Here is a 17,282-nt window from a genome sequence, read left to right on the forward strand (position 1 = left end):
TCCCAGGAAACAAAAGAACCTTATGATTCCTTGAAGAATTTCATGGATTTCCCATGAGCAGTTTGCTTTCAGGGAGCATTTTATTTATAGGTCATCATTATTTTATTTTAATTTCTAATGCTAGTCTAGTCTTAACTAATTATAGCAATCTGGACACTAATCACCTACATTTTTGTTATCTATTGGTGAGCTAAGAATCCCTAGGTTATATGACAGATGGTTTAATGTGACTTTCTGAATTATTGCCAGGATTTAATGATGCCTTAATTCTTAAAAACAAAATAGAAACTAACTAGAGTAAGTCAAATCACCCCAGATATCTAGATAGTAATTAGATTTTGATGAACCTCACTTCTCTTCATTGATGCCAGTTTCCCTAACAAATGTATCTATGTCTGTACTGTTAAATAATTCTACTCAGTTGTAATGTCAAATAGTTCCATGCTGTGTATGTCAAATAACCAATTATTCTCTTTGGAGGGTCCTTGTGTTTGGAAGACAGGATTGACCACCGTCATTCAGTTTTGGCTAGTATTTAAATTTAGTTAGAGACCAATGCTAATGAGGTCAAAATTATTATTGTTGGGGTATGGATCAAGCTTAGGCTGAGGTATTAGTGATCACTATTGGGTCTGCCAGTGATAAGTGATAAAATTGTCGTGAAGTGGAACATAAGAGAGGAACTCACGATACGAAATGGGAAATTCCAAAGAAGGTGTGGGTAGACCAAAGTTTGTCAGATAGACTAGATGAGATAAGGCTATGGTGACGTTCAGATATGGGGAAGTTGGGATGCTAAAAAAAAAAAAATGCAAGATAGAGAAAATCCTATGTAGTGCTATGTAATGATTTGGTTAGAAATTCAAGGAAATGAAGCACTGAACAAAATCTTGAAACTTCTGTAATTTTTTGGTATCAAATAGTGAGCACATGAGCAAATACAGCCACCTGTGTGTTCCAGCTATCTTCCTGGTCCTGGGAGCTACAACTAGCTAGCTCTGACTTGGACTGCTGACTGGTCAGAATGCTCAGCAATGAAAGTACCTAGGGGTGCAGTGGCACTATTCATGGCAGTGCTTCTTCCCTGGCCCAAGTGGGCAATGACAGCACCCACAGTAGCACTCAGGCCCCTGAACAGGTTGGTATTGCTTGGTCCCAGCATGCCCTGGCAGTGGCAGTGGGTAATGCTCCAGCCTGTGGCACTGCTCTGCTGTAGGATGGAGGGACAGATAGGGCTTGCCACAGAAGAGAGACATTTGGCTCTGAGACAGCAAAGGCAATGCTTAACGCGTCGTGGGGGTGTAATGGGGCATCTCTAGAGCATGTACAAGGCACTAAGGATGGTGTTTCCACATGGAGAGAGGCTGTGGAGCCTGCTTCAGGGAGAGTCATGATAATGTGGAATGGAAGTGTCTTTGGAGATATTGTAGAGAATGCATAAACATTCCAGAATTGTTTTCAGTCAGCTAACTGCATGGTTAGGGGGGCCCTTGCAAAACTGGCTGCGTAGCCAGAACCAAGGGAGTCTTTTAAAAGGCTGAGTCAGCTTTTGCCTCATCTCTTACTTTCTATGCTCTAGGGAGATTTCAGTGACCGCTGCTTTCATGGTGTCTAGTGAGAGACAGTGCTTCAAGGGGAGAGGCCTTGGGCCTTCATGCCTCTGAGGCCACCTTGCTCTGTGAAAGGACCTCTGCGTATTCTTTTTTCTTTTTTAGATATAGGGATTGGAGCCTCCAACCTTGTGAGTTTTGAAAGGACAGGAGGGGACCCTGGCATCCTGGCATTCCAGAGTCTGGGTTTGTAACACTCAAGGAGCAAGGAGTGACCTTTGGGACCCCAGCCTAGTGGTAGCTGAAACCAGGACTCATTTGGCAACAGTGCTACCTTTGAACGTGAACTTTGCTGGACCAATGTTGAATAGGAAGTGAGCTAAGAGTGGGTCCCCAAAGAATTGGGGGGAGAATGTTTGTTCTTGTGGCTACTTACTATAATCTAGAACTGACTGACCCCTCCTCATTGTGGGGGGTACAACACCTAGCAGTCATTGGATAGCTCTTCCCTAAGGAGGGTTTGAATGACCAATAGGTAGCTTTCTTGGGAAGCGGTTTACTTTCTGGCAACAAGGGGGTGGTAGAAATGGCTACTCGGCCTTTGTAGAAGAACGAGGAAGTTCCTTCAGAGGCCTGTAATGGGGCAAGAATTTGTTATTCTTCCCCTCCTCTCTTCCTCCAACACTATCAGCTTCCAGGGACAGGGAGGTCCTGGCTAATGGGTCGGGGAATGCTGTGCTTGGTTGTACAAGGCATTTCTTGATATCAACCCAGTCACTAGGACAGGCTCTGTCCCAGAGGGTAATGGTGTCTTAGCTACTTTACTATGGATGACCCCAACCCATGCTGAAGATAGTTATTGTGCAGGAAGTGTTCTCAGTTTCTCCGTGACCCTGATGTTCCTGGTGCTTCTCTTGTTCATGGTTACCTCTTTGTAGTAGGATACTATGAACAACGATGATTTGTCATCATCCACTATCTATATGATGTTAGGCTGTTTAGAGCTGGGCCTCGGTCCTGTAGAAGAAGGAAAATGAAACTTAGGATTTCTGGTCTTTGTTCTGCCATTATTGGTTATTCCATCAGGGGGCTATTTCAATGCTTTTTTGTTTTGCTTCTATTATCTTTCTGATCATTCTGTTTTAGCGTTTCTTTTTCTTCTTCAGGACTGCCTATGTCAGATTTCTTGTATCTTCAAAGTCTGAACTGTTCAGTGATGGCCTTAATGTAATTTAAGTGGTAGAAGGTTGTCTAGAAGACCATTGGTACATTATCACCAAAGAAAGGGGTATGTTGGGAGCAATATATTAAATCCCACTTCTCTCCCAACTGCCTCTCCCTCCCCCCATGGAATTTAGGTCACTATGAAAGTTTTTCCTTTAAAGGTATTGAAAGGGGCAGCTTGGTGGCACAGTGGATAAGGCACTGGCCCTGGAGTCAGGAGGACCTGAGTTCAAATTTGGTCTCAAACACTTGACAACTTATTAGCTGTGTGACCCTGGGCAAATCACTTAACCCCCTTGCCTAGCAAAAAATAAGTAAATAAATAAATACAGGTAGTGAAACTGTGTTTGAGATTTAATGGACTTAGGGGAAGTAGCTTCTTGGTCACCTGAATATACCGCACCTAGGACTCAAGGGGCTAGAGTTGCTCTTTGAGGCTTGTGACCACAGACCAGCAGCATGAACAACATGAGGAAGCTATGTTCAACTGCAACGCTTCATCCTGGATAAATGTCCCTTTCCTGATCTGAATGTCCTTCCTCTGCTTTGCATAAGTAAACTTCCTATTGTTAACTATTAGATAGATTATGAGTGTCTCATTTCATTCTAGTTTCAGGTCTAATGGACCAGGAAACTGGCCTGAGTCAGACCTAGCTCATGACATTTGGAATAGTTTGCAGGATGTTAAAGGGATAGGGTAGAAGGGCTCAAAAGAGAAAGTGGGTGAAGTCTTTCTATAGCTTCTGAGGGGGGAAGGAACTCCTGGTTGTGTTGCCAATGATCTTCAGTGTCACTGCAGTCACAGAACCAAGCAGGAGGCACGGGGTTCCACCTGACTCTAACAAGGGGCCAGAGTACAGGTCACACTGAAAAGGGCCAGAGTGCACACCCAGCTCCATTCAGCAGATTACAGGAGAATTTCCTGGTTACTCCTGTTACGTAAACAGAAACTACCTATAAGGTGGCTATGCCAAAGGAGTCTCATCATTTCTATTAAGTGATATATTCAAAATTCATTATGGACCCTAGTCTTAAAATAGAGGCAGCTTAGCATAGTGGAAAGGGCACAGGATTTGGAGGAAGACATAAATTCAAATCCCGCCTCAGACCCTTAGTAGCTTCGTGACCCTGAACAAGTCATTCAGCCTTCAGGTGCTCATTTTCATCATCTGTAAAAATGAGGGGGTTGGATGTGATGCCTTCTGATATTATTTACAGCTCTACATTTATGATGTTTTAATCATAACCTAGTTTCTCAATTTTTCCCTTTCGTTATTTTGACAACTTTCAGGGCATTGTTAATGAGTAACAAGACAGAAATAGGCTTGGTCTGGACCTTCCTTCATTTATAATATTTCCTTGTATACTAGATGATGCATAAGATCATAAAATTATACAATGTCAGAACTGGAAAAAAATCTTAGAGATTATTTAATTGAATATTCTCATTTTAGAAATAAGAAAACCACCTTACCTAGCTAAAATGGCCCATGCAAATGCACAATAAATCAATCCAATTGTTTATGTAGTATTATTGTTAATGAAGGGCAGTTAGGTGACACAGTAGATAGAGTGCTGGACCTGAAGTCAAGAAGGCTTATCTTCCTGGGGTCAACTGACCTCAGATACTTACTAGCTGTGTGACCCTGGGCAAGTCTCGTCACCCTGTTTGCCTCAGCTACCTCTTCTGTGAAATGAGCTGGAGAAGGAAATGACAAACCACTCCAGTGTCTTTGCCAAGAAAACCCCAAATGGGGTCACAAAGAGTCAGACCCCACTGAGAAGTGACTGAACAACAACAGTTGTTAGTGAAAGGCAACATGACATAATAGATAGGCTGTCAGTCTAGGGTTCAAAAAAATCTCAATCTCACCTGTGACCTATATTGGTTGTGTGAACTTGGGCAAGAAAGACAGTACAGCAGAGGAGGGGAAAAAAGGGGCACTGGAGTCAGAAGACCTTATTTCAAGTCTCTGATGCTTGCTACCTGTGTGACTTTGGATAAGTCAGCCCCATTTTCCTCATTTTTAAAATGAGGGGAATAGAGTAGAGGGCCTCTTTATGTCCCCACGAGGGACAGATCTGTGATCTTTGCAGAGGTGGGGGTCTATGGGTGTGGAGCATTACATATATTTATCATCTCAAGTGCTTCATATAACAGTCTAACACTGTAAGTTGCAGAGAAGGTCCCCATCTACATTAGCAAGGTAGGGGAAGTTCCTCACTGGGAGCTCCCCACCAAGAAATTGGTGGGACAGCTAATGGGTGACTTTTGTTTTGGTCAACAGTACTTACTTGTTGTAAGGGAGGGCTTTGGGAGGTGGTGGTGGGAAGGAATCATGAGAGAAGTCGGGGGTAATGGCCAGTAAGTTTGAGCCAAAATTCAAACCTACATCTCTTCTGATTCTGAGTTTGGTGCCGTTTTCATTATATTACTATGATCTCTTAGGTCCCTCCTAGTTCAGGGATTCCATGATATTCTATGAGAGCCTGGTTTCAAGAGACAGTGGAGAGAAAAGCTAAGAATACTGTGTCCCAACTCAGGAGACCTTATCCCTGCTCTACCATTGCTTTTCTGGGTGGCTTAGGAGAAGTCATTTAACTTTCCCGGGCCTCAGTTTCCTCATTTATACAATGAAGGAGTTAGATTAAATGATCTCTATGGTTTCTTTTTACCTATTAATCTACTTTCTTTTTTTTTTTTTTCTTTTTCCTTAGGTGTGATGATGGGTAGAAAATGGTACACTTGAGTTTTGGAGTAGAGAATGATTTTTTAAATAGCATCTAATTGGGATATTTCTTGCAAATAATGATAACAGGCAACCTTTAGATAGCACTTACTATGTGCCAGGAACTGTGCTAAGCCCTTTATAATTATTATCTCATTTGATCCTCACAACAACTCTCAGAGATAGATGCTGTTATTATCCCCTTTGTACACATGAGGAAACTGAGACAAAAAAGAGTTAAGTAATTTTCCCAGAGTCACACAGCTAATAAGTGTCTGAAGCCAGATTTGAACTCAGGTATTCCTGATTGATTCCAGGCTTAAGAAGTAAAATGAAGTAAAACCTCCATTTTGTTATAGCAATGTATTAGCTTATCATTGGGGGGGAGGGGGAAGTAAATATAAGTGGTATCTAAGACAAAAGATCCTGAAAGAGCTGGGGATCTCCTGACATGGAGCCCCAGAGTGATGGGACTGTGATATTCTTGTGGCAAAAACAGGAAATCAGTAGAAAGGTAACCAACGACATCCTACTCCTTGTCCCATTCATTGCTGTCCTAAGACAAAGGGGAAGGTGGGGAGGGGTGGAGACATATAGAAACCAAAGGGGAAGAAGGAAGAGGGTACTATATGACTGCCTCTTTTGTCTGAGTTTCCTTCTAAATGTGACAGAGGTGAGTGTGAGTGTTCACTATTTATCTATACAGAGGAAGAAGTTAAACATTGACAAAAGCCTATAAAGGTCTCTACGTGAATGAGGGTACCTTGTAAAGGCAAGCCAAAGTCACGCCACTCCCTGGTGACATGAGATTAATTTCATTTTAGGGCAGGGGCATATTTCCAAAAGTGACATGACACAAATATGAGGATTTGAGTATTTTTTAAAATTTTATCAATGACTAAAAAAAAAAATCAGTTATTTCTGGAAATACTCTTCCTCTGATGCCTCAAAATTGAAACCCTTGCAACAAAGAAAAACAGGTAAGCTAAAAGGCCAATATAGAAACTGTATCTTATTGTATATACTGCATTCTGCCCCAGCAGATCCCTGCCTTTCTGTTGGGAGGTAGATATGTTTCCTTATCAGTTTTCTGGACCCATTATCCATTTCTTGTTACTCAGAGTTTAGATTCCTTTCAGAGGATCTTTGCATTTACATTGTCCTATTCACCATGAATGTTGTCCCTTCGGGTTATTTCATTCTGCATCAATTCATAAAAATCTTCCCATGTTTGTCTGAATTCCTTAAAGCTGTCCATTTCTTACAGCACAAAAATATTCCATTACATTCATATATAGCACAATTTATTCACCAATCAATGGGCACACGCTTTGTATACTTTGCCTTTATATAAGGTCTGTTATGACTAATATGTGTATATACATACACATACATGTATAAGTATATATGTCTGTGTATGTGGATGTTTAAATGTATGTATAACATGAATATGTGTGTCTATGTATGTGTGTGTATAGGACATTTTTTCTGTTTTTGATCTTGGGATATCTCAGCAATGGGATTAATGGGTCAGAGGGTATGGCCAGTTCTCACTTTTCTTGCATAATTCTAAATTTATATCCATAACAGTTACCACTTCACAGATCTAACAATAGTTTGTCAGGGTGCCTATCTTTCCGCAGACCTTCCAATATTGACTGTTCCTGATTTTTGTTAACATGACATCAGTCGGAGAGGAGAGCAGAAAGTCTTCAAAGTTCAAAGAAGAACACCTGTTTCTCCTCTTTCTCCTTTCTTGGTGCCACTATGATGAGATTGTGAGATGCAGGATGTGAGATAGGAGATACTAGATAAGATGCAGGATGTGACTAGCTAGAAAAGTGATCAAAGAAGACTATGCATTAAAGCCCCCCACTATGGACCTACTTGTGTGCTTTCACAAAGACTACTTGTCCCCTTCCTTTTCCTGTTCTCTTTGCTCATCTCTACACCCTCAGACCACCTGATATCCCAGGCATTCCAAAGCCATGCTTGTCCCTCCTCCCCTTATTTTGTTCCCCTTCCCTTGATCCTGTCAGACTATTTAGACCAGATACCTGTCCAGGCAAGTAGCTCTGCCTCCTTTAGCGGAGCAGGACCTGCTGTGCCTCCTGCATGGAGTAGAGCCCCTTGGGGCTTTGCCTACTATGGGAGCAGGCCCATTTGGGTGCGTCACCCCAATAAATGCCTTTCTTTAACTTGGAGACTGTCTGAGTGAATTCTTCAGGAGAATAAAACCCACCTGTCTATTCTTAATCATTTCTGGTGGTAGCCCAACATTCTTGGGGTGCACCCTGAACTCATCAACTATACAGAGCATTGATAGGGGCAAGAAGAAAGCAGAAAAAAAAGAAAGAAAAGATATTGTACTTGCTTTAAATTAGTTTATGGTCTAGATGGAGAGGCAATGCATATACACAATTTTAAAAAGTTATATACAAATTAGTGCATATTTATATAATGCAAACAGTATGCATAAGCTCTGACATGATACTGAATAGATCAAGGGAGGCTTTCTGGAAGTGAATTTTATGGTTTGTATAGAACAAAGCCTAGGTTAACAGAGAGAATCATTCTCCAAAGAAGAGAAATATCAAAGGAACTAAAAATAAAATTCAAACAGTGATGTGGTTGGGCTTTTATTAAAAAACAAAACTAAGCTTGTGATTTCTTTCTTTAAAAAAGATTTGAACACAGTTACTAGCAGAAACAGAACCCCATATCCAAACTATTACTAAGACCTTTGCAGCATCTCTTGAATATACCCCTTTCTCTCCTCTGACACTGCCAGAACCCTGGTACAGCTCCTCATCCCCTCACACCTGAACTACTGCAGTAGCCTGGTGGTGGATCTGCCTGCCTGAAATCTCTCCCCACTCCAATCCATTCTCTATTAGCCACTAACGTGATTTTCCTAAAGCACAAGTCCAATCGCATCACGTCCCCCTCTCCCCTCGACTCAATAAACTCAGTGGCTTACTGTTGCCTCCAAGAGCAAATACAAAATCTTCCGTTTCTCATTCAAAGCTCTTTATAAGCTAGCCCCCTCCTACCTTTACAATCTTCCTACACCTTACTCCCTGACACTTTTTCCACCTCTTCTTCCTACTCATTGATCCAGTGACACTGGCCTCCTGGCTGGCCCCCATATCTAGAATGCTGTCCCTCCTCTGCTCTGACTACTGACCTCCCTGGCTTCTTTTAAGTCCCAACTTAAATCCTCCCCTTCTACAGGAAGCCGTCCCTGACCCCTCTCAATTCTAGCATCTTCCCTTTGCTAATTATTTCCTATTTGTCCTGTGTAGAGCTTGCTTTGCACATATTTGTCTGCATGTTTTCTCTCCCATTAAATTGTGAGCTCCTTGAAGGCAATGACTATATTTTGCCTCTTTTTGTATCCCCAGCACTGAGCACAGTACCTGGTCCATAGTAGGCATTTGATAAATGTTTATTGATTTATTGAAATAAGAGATAGGCTATTGAAACTCCTTCTCAGCAGCCATTTAAGGAAAGGTCTGTTAAAACCACTACTCTTTGTTCCCAGTCTTCTTCCAGGCATTCCCAGGTATACCCAAATAACTTTTCATGGAAGCACTTTTAGCTTTCCTTTCTAAAAAAATTAAATTAATTTAAAAATTATATTTAATATGAACCTAACAAGTATCAGCAAACATGAACAGTTCTTTATACAATGAACAAAAAGAATCTAATATATGACACCATGAATTTCTATTATGTACAGCTTTTTAAAAATATAAATTAGATTTAATATAGTATTTCCAACACTTCCCTGTTTGTCTGCATTCCTTTCCAGTCTTACTTCTGCTGTTTTCTGTGTATTTTTAAATGTTAAATTGATACTCACAACCTTTTTTTCTTTATTTTTTAAATATCATGATCGTTACCCTCATCTCCTTACTTCTCCCGTGATTCCTTACCTAACTCATTTTACTTATGAGGAAGCTGAGACATAATTCTAATAAAAAAAGTTAAGTGACTTGTTCACAGTTCATTTGTGCAGACATACTTTATATGTATGTTTACACATACACACATATGTGTATATATATACATACACACAGACGCATGCGCAACCATATATGTATAAAGTATTATGTGAATATTCATGTGTCTGTATTTAGTATTCTATATTGGTATTGAATGCAATCATTATAGAATGCAAAGAGTGATAAAATGAATACAATAATTTTCTACGTAAGATAATTTGGAAATGCATTCAACTGAATTGACGTCTTTTGACTAGCAATAAGTTTTATTTCATGTTTTAAATACATGATATTGTGTATGTTATTATTGTGTTTCTAAATTTTCTTGTATTGTGAATTTTGGGAAACCATGTATAAGAAATGTTAAGATGATGCGATTGTATCATTGGAAAATTTAACTCAGTGTTGGGAATATTAGTTAAGTTATTAGAGGTTATTATCATAATGTTAAAATCTATTGAGTATTTAATGGAGTATATTTTAAAAGGGAAAAATAATATTTACTGTGGGGGGGGCGAAGAGAGAGACCTTATAAAATCTCCTTATTTGTAAACTTGCAAAGTTCCTTGGGACCATTTGCTTGGATAAGGTTATAAAATTTTATTGGCTCTGTGAAAGAACTTACCCAATGTTACATTCCAAAATAATGAACTGGTTTACAGAGAAAGTGGGATCCCCTCTTCCATCATAAACACTCATTGCCAAAGAGGGAGATTTGCAAGTTTGCTTGTAGTATAAAAGTGGCTTGTGTGATGATTTGCGGTTATGAAAATTATACCCAGAAGTAGTAGATGTTTTTCTGGGTTTTGAGTGAACTACCATGTATTTAATATCTATGTGGAATTCCAGAATGTAATTGTTTTCTTAATTTCTAAGGATTGATTTTACACCAGAATGGGTTTAAATTTGAAAAGAAGAAAAAGGTTTTATATTAATTTTTTTGAAAGGCCTACTAAACTTTTTTATTGTTAACTGTTATTGCAACAACATGAGAGAAATAATAATTGTATCTAGCCCTAAGTTATGATTAGTAGAACTTGCTATTTGAAGTAAAATCCCTTAGGACTGTAATTTAATATTATTCTGAGTTTTTAATTCATACATAAGTATTTGAATTATCATTAAGTCGGCAACCCACCATTTGAGGGAAATGACATGAGCTGCTCACAGGGAGTGTGATTCAAGAACTGAAACAGGTGAATGTCTATGCCTGGGAAAGTTGAGGGAATGATCTTGTGTAGGAGAAGGTAGGATCCTTTTGACTCAGTTTCCCCATCGTGTTATTTTGAACAGGAATGTTTCCCACTTTGTTAATCTTGAGCCTGGCTATGATACCCTGTAAATAATGTGGACCTTTGCTATTTGATTGACTATTTTGCTATATTGCTATATTGATCGACTATTCCAAAAAGTTAACTATGACTCTTACCTGAAATCAGATAGAACTGAGGATGTATTATCCTGTTATACCTATGTTAAGTCACTCTGTGCCCTTTGGCTCAGGCCTAGGGGACCAATATTGATACTGTTATAACCAATTCCTTCCTAATCTATTTATATCTAATCTAATTATGTATGTATATATAAAAATACTTATATATATATATATGTGTGTGTGTGTGTGTGTGTATATACACATATATAATCTAATTATAGCAAGTAAAACTGTAATTTTTATGTAATAAATCTTGTTGCAATGTTCCAGCACTTCTAAATTACTATAATGGGATGCAAGTATAAGGTAACTTATTGAGTAGCCTATTTAATATTCTTCCTATAGGTCTGTTGTTTATAAGTTTAGCACCATAAGGTCTGAACTAATTACTGGAAGCCCAATTTGGTTATATTTTGTCAGGTTTTACTAAATTATACTAAGTCTTATCACTAGCATGCTTTGGCAGCATTACCTAGAAAATTTCCACAAGTGACCTGGAACCTGGAGATGGTCAAGGAAATACCTCCACAAAGCTTTTCTGATCCATCCACAGACACTTGAAGATCATGGACACTGCCAAAGGACGTAACACTAAGCTTTGGCCTGCCATGCTCTATTGACTGTGACCATGGGCCACATTTTACTGCAGAAATAACTAAGCAACTCTCCAAGAGTTTTAGGATAGCCCTGGGCCTACACAACCCATATCATCCACAATCATCACAGGGACTGAGCAGCTAAATAGGGAAGTTAAGCCCCTTTTAGGAAAGCTGTGCCAGAAAATACAGTTAAAATGACCTCAGGTACTTCCCCTTGTGTTGTTCCACCTTAGAGATCACAGTAGGCAGGATTGTGGATTGTCACCTGTTGAAATTCTGTTTTGTAGGCCGCCTCCTTCTACTTGGGGTCTGGACCCTTGGAGACTGAGCCTAGAAGCAAGGGATAAAAGCCTGGTAAGCTATGTGATTCTCTGCCTAGTTCTCTTTCACAGGTCTGGAAAGAGGCCGGTTTGAGACAAACTCTGCCTTTGGAAGAAACAGTACATCCATTTGAGCCAGGAGACTAGGTATGGATCTGTAACTTCAGGAACACATCTAGTCTCCAGCCCTTCTGGAATGGACCTGACTTCAACCCAGCAAAGGAAGCAACTCCCAACCAGCCCCTGGGCCCAGTTAAGCTGAGAAAGGACCCCAACACCAATCCTGGCTACTTGTTTATTTGACCCTGAGAGTTAGGACCTAATCCCTCACCTACTATCAACCATGCATTTGTGTGTGTGTGTGTGTGTGTGTGCGCTTTGTGCTCTTGGGGTTGGGGGAACAAGAGAGCCCAACACTTAGGTGTGTCTGATCCAGCATGCCAGATGTGCTTTAAATGGACCAACTGCTGGATATGTTCACGTGCCCCTTTGTCCTTAGGGGAAAGGATACCCCTAGTGGGTGTGGGGTCAGACATCCAGGACTTGTGATGATTCTTTGTTTGCAATCAACAAGGCAAACTTAAACACAATACCAAATTGTATTGCCATAGATTAGAAAAATGAGTCTTCCCACTCGTTCACTTTTAATTGGGAAAGGATTACTAACCTTTCACAATTCTACACCCCTTCGAGCTTGTAGCATATTGTCAGGCCACCGGCACTCCCTCATGAACAAAATGGGACACAAGGTCAGAAAATGGGATGGCAAATGAGATTGTAATTATATCCTGTCCCTGAAATGAAATGTTAGTATTCAGGAGGGGAATGGCCTTCTGGGAATGTTTTAAGCCACGGGGCTATGCACACACAAGTGGACTTTTTTAGAATGCCACCGCAGGGATTTTATTTCCTATGTAATAAAAAAGTATGTAAGTCGCTCCCCTCAAATTTGACAGACAGATGTGGGTTGAGGGAGGGTGTTCTTTGGGCTTTAGCCCACACCAGCGCCACCTCCTAGCGCACACTCACAAAACATGCACTCAGCCATTCAAATTTCTGCTGTGATGGTGCTGCACCAGGAGTGTGGTTAGCACCAAAGGGGAGATTGTGCAAAGTCAGCCACTTGTTCAGAGTTAACCAAAATGACCCCCATGTTTAAACCTTTCTTAAATTTGGGGGGGGGGGGTGCAACCAGCCTGGAGGAGAGGGTAGTCATACCCTTGCACATGCGCACCTTGGCACGGGAAAATCACTGATTCTTAGAGAAGTTCATGGGGACTTCACAAGAGGGGAAAGGACTCTCAGGGCTGTGTTGGGTAGTACCCCTTTGCCACATGTGTTCTACACATGTTCTTCGCTGCTATTCTATTTCATATTTGAGCCCACTCTCCCCAGAAACTTAAGTGCATGCAAAAGTAAAGTACCCTCCTAGTTTGGGAGGATTGTTTGTAACAACTGTGGCTGTTATAATTAGTACATTTGTTATTTTTCAGTCATGACCAACTCTTTGTGACCCCATTTGGGGTTTCTTGGCAAAGACACTGGAGTGGTTTGCCATTTCCTTCTCCAGCTCGCTTTACAGATGAGGAACTGAGGTAAACAAGGTTAAGTGACTTGCCTAGGGTCAGACAGCTAGTAAGTCTCTGAGGATAGATTTGAACTCAGGAAGATGAATCTTCTGGAATCCAGGCAGGGTACTCTATCCACTGTACCACCCTATAAAAGCTAACTGATGTCAACTGATTTATCGAAAAAAGAAGACCACACTGGTGGGTGATCAAGAGTGAGAGTACCAGAAACCTCAACCCCTTAGGGTTATCCTTAGAACTTTCCCAGGAGTTCCAAGCTCAAGATTCAGCTCAGGGACTCAGCTACTCAAGTTGGAAGATGTGATAACTCAGGGAACCTTTTAAAACAAGAGAGAGATTCCAGCAGGGCCCTCTTGGTTGTAGCTCTCCAGGTGATAAGATGGGATTCCATGAGGAATGAAGATGGAGGATCCTTCTCTCTTCCCATGATAATGAAGATTCTCCTAGTGGAGTGTGGATTTAGCTAGGTGTTCTTGTACGTGGTGCCCCCACCTCCTTTTACCTCTTTTTGCTTTTCCTTTTATTAAGTAGGTGGCCTCGTGAATTTTGAAAGTTCTGGACCTCTGCAGTTTCAGCAGCAGCAGCAGGATTGGCCGAGTGGCAATTGAAGAGACAGCTTTAGAGAGAGAGGCCACTAGAAGGAAAATCAAGCTTGGCTTCCTGATCAGACGGCACCAAAAGGAGGTACAATATAAAGTGGCTAACTAGAGGTGTTAAGAAAACTGTTTAAGTCCCAGTGAGGTTTGACCCCTGGGCTCCTAGCAGTTTTTACAAGCAGCTATAAGTTGTTACTGAATTTAGTTCTAATCATTCTGTTAATGAATATTATGATTCCTTAATGCTTAGTGCTTCTTTTTTGTGAGTAGGAAAAACATCACCTGTTTTCTACCTCATTTGGGGGGACAGGGTATTGTCCCTAAGAATGATGGGATAGGGTATTATTAGTGAGGCATGGAATGAGGTACTATTTCCCCTAAGTAGAGATCAGACTTTCCCATGAATGAACCTGAAAATGGACAACGTGATTGGGTACAGAAATAGGAATTGAAGAGAACTCCAGCCCCTGTATTCTCAATAGTGATACCTCTATTCTAGACTGATAAAAATAGAAATATTGTTTGCATCAGCAACAAAAACTGTCAGATATTTTGGCATTAACCTAACAAGACATGTGAGAGACTTGTATAAAAACAATTTCAAAATGATATTGACAAAATTTAATGAAGATGTTGACCAGGAGGGAGCAAGCTGTATATGAAACAAATTCATGAATTAATGTAAATTTTATTTTTCTGTTCTGCTTTGTACTTGGAAATGTTTAGCTTACTCAGTATCTAGGTTCAGAATTTTTAAAAATTAAAGAAATAAATGAAGAACTGTACAAATAGATATTTATTATTCATGGTTAGGTTGAGCAATGTACTTCCCAAATTTTTATAATTAATAGATCTAATGTGAAACCATTAAAATAAAATGGTTATTTCATAAATAAAGACAAAATCATAGGAAAATTTGTGTGGAAAAGCAGATGGGCAAAAAGATCAAGGAACACTGTGAAGAGAGAATGGCTATAAATCAACAGTTAGACTTGGCAGCCTTAAAAAAGCTAATGCGGTCTTTGGCTGCTTTAATAGTCATAAATTTAGAGCTGGAAAGTACTTCACAGGCCGCGCAGTCCAACTCTCTCATTTTATAGACGAGCAAACTGAAGCCAAAGAGATTATGACTTACTCAAGATCATAAGGTAATAAATGTCCGAAAGGGTATGTGGACCCAGGTCCTGACGTCAAATACAGCACTCTTTCCATTGTGCCAACATGGCTTCCAGGAGGAAGGAGGAGAGAGGGAGACCCAGTGCGCCTGCCCTGGTCAGACTCTGCCTGGAATACTGTGTTCAGTTCTGGCCATCACATTTTTAGCAAGGACATTGATAAGCTGGAGAAGGTCCAGAAGAGGACAGCTGGGATGGTAAAGGCCTTGAGTCCGTGCCACATGAGAATCCAGTGAAGGAATAAAGGATGTTTGGCCTTGAGAAGAGGAGATTCAGGAGCTCCATGACAGTTGTCTTCAAATATTTGAAGGATCATCACTCAGTCTGTGTTGGAAAGGACCTCAGAAGCTCTCTAGTCCAAATGATACTTTGAAAAGATTTCCCCTCCCTGGTGACAACATACTCTAAAAATAGTCTTCCAAATTCTAAGCAAAATAAAAAATAAATGAACTAACAACAAAGAATGTTAGTCACTAACCCCTCATGTGCTCACTTAGCACCAGCTCCCCCATGACCCACCACATTCCCAGCAGCAGGGCTACACAAGCCAACCCATATATTTGCAACAGAATTAACTGCATACCTCATCCTTCCCCATCCCACCCCCCCCAGTACCAGGAAGATCCAAACAGAAGAAATGTGCTCAGGCTGTAATAACAGCATGGTAACACTCTGTGCCGCAACAGAGCTCAGCCAGAGAATGGAGGGACAGATGAAATGGGGGCTGGACAGCTTAATGGCAGAAGGAAATATGGCCTCCAAATAATGTAAAAAAAATTAGGCATCTATGAATACATGTTGTAAGACAAAGGAAAATGAATCAACAACCTGATGAGGCAGAGAAACCTGTGGTTTCCTAAGAGAGCGTGGAACTACACAGCGGGATTTCTGAATGGTTTATAAAAGAAACAAGCATAATAAAAGCAGAGTTTATGGACCACACAGCAGAAATAATTGTCAGAATAGGAAAACTTAAATCCACAATGGCAGGTCTCACTAAAGAAACAGAAGAGGGGGGCAGCTAGGTGGCTCAGTGGATAGAGCACCGGCCCTGAAGTCAAGAGGACCTGAGTTCAAATCCGGCCTCAGACCAAACACTTGACACTTAGTAGCTGTGTGACCTTGGGCAAGTCACTTAACCCCAATTGCCTAAAAAAAAAAAAAAAAGGAAGAAACAGAAGAGAAAATAACTTGTTAGGAATGCAAATACATGGAAGTGAAGGACATTCTGGAAGAAGAGAAGCAAAAAGCAATAACATTCAAAGAAAGCATGATCTCCATACAAGCAAAATATATTGATCTTAAAGACTAGGTGTTTAAAGACAATTTGTAGATTATAGGTCTCCCAGAAGAACATACAAGTCAAAAAACCTGAACACTGTAATGCAAGGAAAAAATAGAAGAAATTTGCCTAGAACTTCCATACACAGAAAACAAAGGGCCAATGGCAAGAATTCAGAAATCTCCTCCTGAAAAAAAACAAAAAAACCCTGTACTGCAAACTCCAAGTCACACAAAGGTAAATTTGAACAATTCCAATGACCAAAAAAAAAAAAAAAAAAGATTCTGCAAGTGACCAGGAGAAAGACCTTCAAATATAAAGGAAAGGAAATTTGAATAACACAAGACTATTCTGAACCCACCAGAAACCACAGGAGGGAATGGAATAATGTGTTCTGAAGAACAAAGTAGTTAAAAATGAAGCCTAAGATGGCACACTCTGAAAATCTGAGCCTAATCATAAATAAAAAAAAGATGAATATTCAATTTAAAAGATATTCCAAACATTCTTAAAAAGAAAACCAGACCTGAAGAAACTATTTGTTTCCCAAACACCCCAGACAACAGAAATATAAGAAGGGTAAACAAGTACAACAACCAAGGACAACAACAATAACAACAAAATGGCTACAGAGAGACCATTAATTGATTTATTTCTAAATGTGTATGTGGAAACATGTATTAGAGCAGAATTTAAGTAGAAATGATGATGGAGTAACAGACCTGAAACTTTATGGACTAAACCTCACAACACTGTCTATAGGTGAATCAATGTGT

General features: G+C 40.2%; 1 long non-coding RNA gene across 1 annotated transcript in view; it reads left to right on the forward strand.

Moving 5' to 3' along the window:
• LOC114045186 overlaps nt 1-17,282 on the forward strand; it is a 57,071-nt gene that overhangs the window by 37,211 nt on the left and 2,578 nt on the right. The window contains exons 2-3 of the long non-coding RNA XR_003569348.1: nt 11,832-11,898; nt 13,982-14,137. This is a non-coding gene — a long non-coding RNA (uncharacterized LOC114045186). The remainder of the gene's footprint in view (nt 1-11,831; nt 11,899-13,981; nt 14,138-17,282) is intronic.

This window comes from Vombatus ursinus, unplaced genomic scaffold (genome assembly GCF_900497805.2).
Source record: "Vombatus ursinus unplaced genomic scaffold, bare-nosed wombat genome assembly UNPS02014778.1, whole genome shotgun sequence".
Taxonomy (NCBI): Eukaryota; Metazoa; Chordata; class Mammalia; order Diprotodontia; family Vombatidae; genus Vombatus; species Vombatus ursinus.